Here is a 9,746-nt window from a genome sequence, read left to right on the forward strand (position 1 = left end):
CCTTCTGTTTACTGCTTCATATTAACAAAGCATTTGTTTAGCAAGCAGATTGGATAGATGTTGCCACAAGACCTTAAATTATAAAACCAGCCCCTCACATGGGTGCTTTTTTCTTTTCTTTTTTGAGAGTAAAATGACAGTCCTCATGGAGGGCTAGAGTAAATCAAATACGACTCTGTCCATCTTGCTTTGGGCAATCTTCCCTAATGAATGTACAATAGCATTTCCCAACATCTCTTATTCTAGGACCTCACTTAGGAACATAGGAAATCAAAGAACTACTCTGCTTATAGAATCATAGAATTATGGACGGCACCCCAAGGGTCATCTAGTCCAACCCCCCTATGTTCTGAATTTTCACATCAGTATCTGATAAAGATCTCTCTTTAGGATCTATCAATTTCTGAACCTTTCTCTTCCTTTTTTTGCAGGTGTCCGTGGTGGCAACTGGATTGTGAGAGAATAACCTAGTGTCTATCTTGTTGTCAACTTGATGTGAGATAAATACATTTTTAAAAATTTGCATGCCTCTTAAAATTTGTCTTCGCCTTTGAAATCTGTTGTGAACTAGTAAATTTGTTTCAGCCTAGTTTTTATTTTCTGCTGCCCTCTGCTGCATTCTGATTTCAATTGTTGTATCGTAGCTGTACACAGAGGCAGCCCACCCTGTTTCACCACCGGAGGAGAAATGGGAATCACTGCCTCTGGCCCTACCGCCCCTGTGCTGGAACGGCTCGCTCTTGGCGGAGGAAGTGGGGCAGGCAAAGTGCCACCTCTTGAACTTCTGCCGCCTGAGGCACACACTTCACCCCGCCTCATGGGCAGGCCGGCTCTGGCTGTGCAGTAGACTCGCAACTCCCACATGTTTGACATGTGCAATTTCAACTTTACATGGCTGAAGATCAGCCAGTTGAAACCACACAGATCTGATGCATGGAAGGTGGAGAGTTTAAAAGCTATTTTTGCACAGGGCTTTCCCAGCACGGAAGGCACTTTTAAGCTCTCCGCCTTGCTCTGGGAGGCTCTTGCAAAGGCTCTGAAGGCTCTTGAGAGATTTTGCAGGAACTCAGATGGCCCTGCAATGTCTCCTGACAAGTGTCCCAGAGCCCAGAGAGCTGCCTTGCTTGTGGGGTAAGACTTGTTTGGCGTGCCTCCTCCAGAAGGTAAGATAGCTCATGTTCCAAGATATGCACACTATCACTGGAACCTCATTCCCATGCAAGTTGTGGGTGGGCTGTATTTATAATCTTATATTCATTCTGTAGGCTGCCCAGATAACAAATGTTTATAAGGCAGGCTATGAATATAAGTAACTCCGTAAGTAAATGAACAGATAATGAAATAATTGTCAGGTTGTAAGGTTCTAGTCCATATGGGTAGCCTCCCAGTATTTTGCACTGCATTCCTTAAACACCTTCCCCTAGTTTCTGGCCCCTTTCCTGCAGAGGTGCATGGTGAGGCAAAGTCATTTTCCACCAGGGAACTCACTGAGTTATGCCTTGCTCAGCTGCCCATGATTCCTAGAAATGCACATTGCAATCTCACTGGATTGATTAATCAGTTGGTTAAAAGACACCCTGAAGAATATTGATAGACAGGCAGATGGACAGACAGGCAGATGATAGACAGGCAAACAGATAACAAGAATCGTAGTTCTCCCTGGAATCAAACCTCTACTGTATAAAATGTGATACCAGCACTTCGATCCTGTGCATCTCTACTCCAAAGTAAACCTTATTTAATTCAGTGGGACTTACTCCCAAGTAACCACGTAGCCAGAGTTGTCTTTGCTGTATCAGCTGATCATTTCCCCAGAACACTGAGATATAAAGGAGAAAGTTTGCAAAAGGAGGGTGTTTGCAGGATTTCTTTTGCAAAACTGGTGTGAGAAGATATAGGTCCGTACACACACACACACACACACACACACACACACTACGTTGTCTAACAGATCAGTGAAATCTATAAAACAATGCTGAAGATCAAGCCTATTAGGCTGCCACCCATATGAACTCATTATCACACGGAGTGGCTGTTGGGCAAATGTTCCATGTCTGCATGGCTCTCCAGTCTGAATGACCCTATTCCCTAGCAAGTGTGTCTAGAATCGCAGCCCGAAGTTTCTTTTTAATGTGTCTCCTGCCTTGGGCAACAGTATGATTCTGTTTTCCTTGTTCAATCAGGTTAGCACGGAAAGTGCTTCAGCGACATTCCCTTGTCATGTAGTTGTCCTGTATTTTAGCGCAACAAGGGAAGCGTTCAGTTGTAAACACTGAAAGGAAATACTTGTTCATCTATTGGGCTGCTGAAGTCCTGGGAATATGATAGTCGAGTGGCAAAAATTGCGAAGCTAAAAATAAGATTGGAGACAGACCTTCTAATAAAATGAAAGCAGAAAACAAAAAGATCAGAGCACCCACCATCTCTCGCACAGAGGATGTTGAATTCTATCCAAAATGCAATCATGGTTTTCAGAGGGGTTCTCAAATCAGTCTGCTACAACAAAAAATATCAGTGAATCTGGCGAAATTTGATTCAAATTGGAATTAAATGTGAATCAAACTAATTTGCACTAAAAATAATAAGACGCAAATGGAAATGCATCCTTTGAAATTAGCACTTTCCTAGATATTGCAATGCAGTTCTCCAGCCCAGTAAGATGTACAAAAATGGATACACTCCAGTAAAGTGAGCCTAAAAATGGATATATTGATGACAATAACATACAAACATACATATTTGGGGGGGGGGAATGGACTGCAATGCTGATGAATTTTCATGATGACTTTTTTAAAAAAAAGAATTTGCAAACTGATTTGGAGACCTACAGGCAAAGCTTTGGTGGACTAGAGTCTACATCAGCCTTTCTCAACTTTGGGTCCCTAGATGCTGTTGGACTACAGTTCCCATCATTCCTAGCCAGCATGGCCAGTGTTTGTGGATAATGGGAGCTGTAGTTCAAGAACATCTGGGGACCCAAGTTTACGAAAGGCTGGTCTACATCATCAGATGCATGAAGCGTCCTCCTCAGTTGGCAGAAACAGATGCCTGCAAGGGCAAACGAGTGGCCTTAAGGTCTTCGGATCTGCCTCTTTAGCAACATGGAACTGGGTTCCAAAACATCCTGCTTTAATAGGCATTCTTTCTCTCTAGTGAGCCCTGAGAACTGTAGCTGGGGTGCAGAGGAGAGGGACATTGCACTGAGCACACAGCCACAATTTTAGGCAGGTAATGTTGCATGTGACTTTCTGTGCAAGCTGCAGGCTTTGTGCTTGCATTTTATTTTGTTTTATTCTTTAACTACTGGTGAAATCAGATGTTAAAAACGATCTTAAAAAAACCAAAATATAAATAAAACCAGCAGTTTTTAGCATACGCATCATAAAACAAAATGGTGTATTAAAATAACATACCACATTTACAAGTCTGGGTGCAGTAAGCTTGCTTAAACAAAAACAAAGGTTTATATCTGTTATTGTTCCTTGCTGGGTTAGGTTACTTGGGAGACCGGGATTTGTTAAGTCAGTAACAGGAGGGGCGGGACGCGGGTGGCGCTGTGGGCTAAAGCCTCAGCGCCTAGGGCTTGCCGATCGAAAGGTCGGCGGTTCGAATCCCCGCGGCGGGGTGCGCTCCCGCTGCTCGGTCCCAGCGCCTGCCCACCTAGCAGTTCGAAAGCACCCCCGGGGGCAAGTAGATAAATAGGTACCGCTTACCAGCGGGAAGGTAAACGGCGTTCCGTGTGCGGCTCTGGCTCGCCAGAGCAGCGTTGTCACGCTGGCCACGTGACCCGGAAGTGTCTGCGGACAGCGCTGGCCCCCGGCCAATAGATGTGAGATGGGCGCACAAACCCCAGAGTCTGTCAAGACTGGCCCGTTCGGGCAAGGGTACCTTTACCTTTACCTTTTTAACAGGAGGGGCAAAGTGGTTAGCCCTGACCCATCTGCCAAACTGCTGAAGCCACGACAAACCTACAAAGGAGAATTCCTTGAGCGAGGTCTAAAGTGGTAAGGAAGGATCCCTTGAGTGCAAAAAGAGAGAGCAGCAAGCTGCCTTTCAGCTATGTCTCTTGGGCAGGGTATACGCCAGGGGAAAGGAGTTTAACTGAGGCGACAGCTATGGAAAGCAACAACTTTGCCTTTTGTAGCATGCTGTTGCAGGCATATCTAAAATCACTGCCTAATAGGGCGGTTCATAAAAAACTATTTTTTGAAAATGCCTGCTCCAAAGGTCTGGTCTTACTACACTAGGGATTATATAGTTATATCTGAAATTTCATGCATATCAGTTAATATCTTGACCCTGCTCCACTGAATTGAAATTTCAGCCTTCACGACATAGGAAAACAGCCAAGTAAACAGCTATTTTTGTGGAGGAGGGTCGAGATATTAACTGATCTGCATGAAATTTCAGATATAGCTATATAATCCCTAGTATAGTGAGATAAGACCTTTGGAGCAGCCATTTAAAAAAAAGTCTTTTTTATGAACCGCCCTACTGCCTAAACAGGAATCAAGGGCAGGTCTTGACGGAGCCTGGGTTCACAGGGCTCAGACTTGGAAATTATTTGGGTGTTCTTCACTCTCGTATTCAACAATATGGGAAAGGGGCAAGCCATCCATGAGGAATGCAGAAGCAGTTCCTCAGAGCGGCAGGCTCAGGACCACTGAGAGGGGAGGCAGATCTGGGCCCCCAAAGAGCAAGCTGCTCACTGCCTGCCTCCTCCACTGCCTCCTACTCCCCACTCACATCCTCCTCTGTCTCTGTCCACCCCCACTGCCACTGGCACACACCCCCAGCCTCTTTTTCAGGCCTCCTTTTTCTCGGCAGTTGGGGTGGAAGCAAAAGAGGAGCTTGCATCAGGGGCCGGGGAAGAGTCAGTATCAAGGTGACATCAAGGTGGGAAAGGCAGCACTTTCCATTTTGGCTCAACGGCAAAATGTGCTGGGCCAGCCCTGATATGGGAGCACCCCTCCCTCAACATGCATGCATACAACATAAATGTCCCGTGTATTCTCCCCCCCCCCCCGCATACGTCCATCATGGATGCGACCAGGGGGCCAGTGACAGTGGCGATATGTGCCAATAGATGTCCCTTTAGTGCAGGAGTAAGGAACTTGTGGCTCTCAATATGTTATTGGACTGCCAGTTTCCCATTAATCCCTGGCCATGTTAGCTGGGACTGGTGAGAGCTGAGGTCCACTGACACCTGAAAGGCGCCATGCCCCTCCTCTCTAGTATTTTGGGAGCTGCTGTTGTGGGCGCAGCAAGCACTCCATTAGACACATTGGGAAAGTGGTTCTAAGAGCTGGACCAGATGAGCAGAACACTTGTGGGGTGTACCTATTGCAGGGATGTACCACTGCAGTCTGTGGGAGCGGGGGGGGGGCGCGTAACTCGTGTTTGAAACATCTTCCCTTAAAAAACATTACCTCTTAATTAAGATGTGGTCAAAAAGTACAAGCCTAGAACCTTCTCCTTGACATGATAATTTTAGACGTGAATAGTGCATTTAATGTGTGTATGGCATTTGTACAACTGACACACCCCCCCCCCCCGTTTCAAGCAGTGGTTCTCAACCTGTGGGTCCCAGATGTTGTTGGACTACAACTCTCATCATCCCTGAGCTCTGGCCTTGCTAGCTAGGGGTGATGGGAGTTGTAGTTCAACAACATCTGGGGACCCACAGGTTGAGAAAGGCTGGGTAGCATGAAACAGTAATGCCCAGTACCACATAGGAGATCTACTCTTCTGTTTTATCTCTCAGCTGACTCTATTTTCTATACAGTGAGGGCTGTGGCTCTGTAGTACAGCATCTGCTTTGCATGCAGACAGTCCTAGGTTCAATTTTTTGTCATCTTTAGGTTGGACTGGGACAGACTTCCCTGTTTGAAACCCCAGAGAGCTGCTGCCAGTCAGTGTAGGCATTACTGAGCTAGATGAGCCAAAGATCTGATTCAGTATAAGGCAGCTTCCTATGCTTCTGTGCACAGCATAAGAGCTATATACCTGCTTTCCGTAAAATGTCAAAACAGTGAAAGATCTGGAGGCTGATTTCTTACTTTCAGTAACTACATGGTTGAATTCCTAAGCTACTCCTTATAATGAACCCACAGGTACAACGGTGGCCACTCAGACAGTATAAAACAATAATCATATAATTGTAGGGTTGGAAGGGGAACCATGACGGTCATCTAGTCCAACCCCTTGCAATGCAGGAATCTTTTGCCCAACGTGGGGCTCAACTAAGCAGACATAGGCAAACTCACCCTCCAGGTGTTTTGGGACTACAACTCCTATCATCCCTGACCACTGGTCCTGTTAGATAGGGATGATGGGAGTTGTAGTCTCAAAACATCTGGAGGGCCGAGTTTGCCTATGCCTGACTCAGAGGCTAGGAATGTTCCATTTATTGACACTATGCTATACCTAGTTAGCCAATTATCCTTTTATACAGCAGGCATTTTACTACACATGGTGGTGCCCCCCCAACATCTGAACATTGGTACTGGCATCTTAAGCACAATCAAGTTCACAGCCCTTTATATGGGTTTATTTAACCTGGACTGATTATCACTCCCCCCCCCCCCCAGTTCTGCTCTCACAGTTATACTCTTAAGTGTTATGCTACTACAGTGAGCCAAGACTCTCCACTCCACCTAGAAGCATGAAAGAAGGGGCAGGGTGGTGGTGAACCCAACCACAGTAATCATGGGTAGAACAAGGCAGTTAAGGTATATAAAGAAGGACCGGATTCAGCAAGCTACTTTGAATGATATAATCCCAAGAATCACAAAGAGTATTTGGAAACATAAAGGACACGACACCAATCCCAAAGGGACCTCCCCTTTCTGTGTTCCTTCAATGATCTGCAAGCCTTTCTTCTTGACCAAGATACATTGGCACACTCTGAACACACGTCAGCTGCCAGATGCAAAAATGCCCAGCTGGATATGAAATCTTCTTGACTCTGTTCCTGCAGGATCCCAGAAAGAAAAGGGGGGGGGCATGCACAAAATCTCGCCAGGAAAGCCTTTCAGGCAGAGAAGCCTGCACAAGAGAGCCAAATGGGCAAACACACCAACAAAAGAAGCACAGAGCTTTGCTTTTTAAAAGAAAAAGAAAAAGAAAGAAAATGGCAAACAAAACCATTCATGCAACAATCAAATCAAATAAAAATGGCTGACATTATTAAAAGACACACACACACACACACACACACAGATACAGATACACACCCACCAGCTTATCCTGAAATAAACCACCTTTGTTCTGGGTCCTGGCTGGTTATTGTTGTGATACACATTTTATTCTGACCATTTTATCAACAGATATTCTGAGTACTTTTGACTTCCAGTGCACTGCATGCTGCAGATTATCTGTCAGATGGGCATCCTGGATAGAACAGTCCAGAGGTAGGCTGCAAGAAAGACAAAGCCATATGGCAGAGAGCTAATTGGTTTGCGTTTGGCTCCCTCCTGGATTAGGCAGGGCTTCTCTGCTAGTTTTGCATCTCTTTCCCCCCACAGCCAAAGGCAAATCATAGGAGGTATTTGCGTGGCCCCATGATTCATTGGCATGGAAAGCATGCTGCTCCTTGATTAAACTTCAATCTCTCTGTCTCTCGTTTTCCACGCCCAGATAAGCACTTCGCCGAGTCCCCCCTGCTGTGCTGCTGACCTCTTTTTACTCCTTGGCGACTGAGAAAACCGTAAGGCGACAATAATCCACCCAGCACCAGAACTGCGAGCAGCACAACCCACCCGGTGTGGGACAAAGGGTTGATCTGGGCACCAGAACTGAGAGCCCGGGAGAGGGGTGCGATATCAGCACAGAGGCAATGTTCCTGGCTTGATGGCATATGGCATTGCTCAGTATTCACAGCCAGCCCTGTCGCTAGGCACAGAAATCTGTGGCGTGAACCACTGGTGTGCAACAGACAGCAGCAAAAAAGAAAGGAAAGGGAAAACCAAATCACAAAGGAGAGGGCAGGTCTGCCGTTCGGCCATAAGCACAGCCACGCTGGATTTCCCCCACCGCCTCTCTGCTCCGAGGGATCAACGCCCAACCCAGCTTAGCTTTCTCTCCACCCACCTACCTCAGTCAAACAGTGCTGAATGAGAAAATATCAATCTGTGGAAGAAAATTAACCGTAGATTTTGGGGGAGATTTGAGGGGTGGGGGAGGCAGGTTGGTGAGAGGGACTGTACGATGCAAGGGAACCATTTTGCAATCTGGGCTGCCCACCGCCTCCTACTTATGGCTGTAGTAGTGACTCTACTCCACGCTTCACCCCGCATAGTACTATCTCCCCGCAGACGTGCCTGCAGGGACTTGTGGACCGACTCAGCGCACCCCTCAAGTTATTCTTTTTTAAAAAATAATAATTGAGGTGGGGGCATCCTCAGTCTCGCCACCACTCGCGTGACCCCGCCTCAGTGCATAAAAGGAATAAAGCCGCGATCTGCTCGCTTGTTCGCAGCGCCTTCTGGACGCAAGGAGTGTCCGTGCGCGCCGAGGCTTAAGCAAACACACAAAGGATATGAATACATACACCCTTCCGGATCAGCAGAGGCAGGCGCTTGGGGAGGGGCAGCAGCGTGGACCACGTTCCCTTTTTCCTTACTCTAGATCGCCTTCCCCACGCTGGAACTCCACACCCGCGCACAACAGCAGGAAGGCGGGCAAGCAGAGCAGCCACGCGAAAAGCGAGATCCCTTTGGATCGCTCCCTTTCTCAAATCCGCATACAAACATTCATATATATTTGCATAGGTGCAATCGCTTACTGTGCGTGGCAGTGGGGAAAGCCGGATCCCAGTCCCATGCCGCCAGCCAAGGGAGCAGCAGCAGCAGCAGCCGGCGGAGCCTCCTTAAGCGCGAGCGAGGCTCAGCACCTTTGCGCTGAACAGCTCCACACACAGCCTACCCATGCGCGTCGCTTCTCTTGCACCAGCCGCCGCCGCCGCCGTGGCCACCGCAGGCTCCATCCTTCATCCCCGCCCAACTCCGCCCCCGGCTTCTCCCATTGGATGCGCCGCCTGGCTGATTGATGCTGAAGCGATCGTTCCAATTCCACCCCCTCTTTCTTCCCCAAAACACACATACACACACACACACACAGGAGTGACGCCAACCAAAGGAGGGAACTATTTCTCCCAAGCGGGAGTCTAAGAGGAAGGTTTGGACTACATCTCCCAGCCACCTCTGCGGCGGATCGCTCTCTCGCACGCTCCTCTGCAGCAGGGGGTCCTGGGATTTGTAGTGCTTGCCTGCCAGGAGTTATTTCCCCCACCACCACCACCATGAGACAGGCAGGCTCCTGTCGCCTGGTGTGCAAAGGTGATAAGGTATCGAGGGAAGGTCCTGTAACCAAGAAAGTCGCTGAGGTCCATTTCAAACTTACATGGGGGGTGGGTGGTCTCAAAGGGGTAGCTGTAAGAACTGGGTTGGTATTAAAGCCATGATTTATTTGGAAATGCGAAGTGGAATGATAATTATAACCCCTTGAATTCTGCTTTGAATTTGAGCACAATCTTATAAGTACATAGTTAAGTACATGTTTCTATTTAAGCTGTAAGCCACCTTGAGTCCCTGTCTGGGAAAAAGGTGGGATATACATACATACATACATACATACTCCTTTGCTGTACTGCCAGATATGCCTGTGGACATATATTTTTTAGCAATCAGTTTTCAACAAAATTATTGAGTGGCCTGGAAGCAGGAATCCCTTGCAAACAGTGTGGT

The 9,746-nt window shown here is 47.3% G+C and overlaps 1 protein-coding gene across 1 annotated transcript in view; it reads right to left on the reverse strand.

The window, feature by feature from the left end:
• SMPD3 (sphingomyelin phosphodiesterase 3) overlaps positions 1–8,971 on the reverse strand; it is a 122,871-nt gene extending 113,900 nt beyond the window's left edge. Inside the window, exon 1 of the mRNA XM_082232329.1 lies at positions 8,786–8,971. The gene's annotated coding sequence lies outside the window, so the exon portion shown is untranslated. The remainder of the gene's footprint in view (positions 1–8,785) is intronic.
• Between the last annotated feature and the right edge of the window lie 775 nt (positions 8,972–9,746).

This window comes from Podarcis vaucheri (assembly GCF_965113315.1).
Source record: "Podarcis vaucheri genome assembly, chromosome: 7".
NCBI lineage: Eukaryota > Metazoa > Chordata > Lepidosauria > Squamata > Lacertidae > Podarcis > Podarcis vaucheri.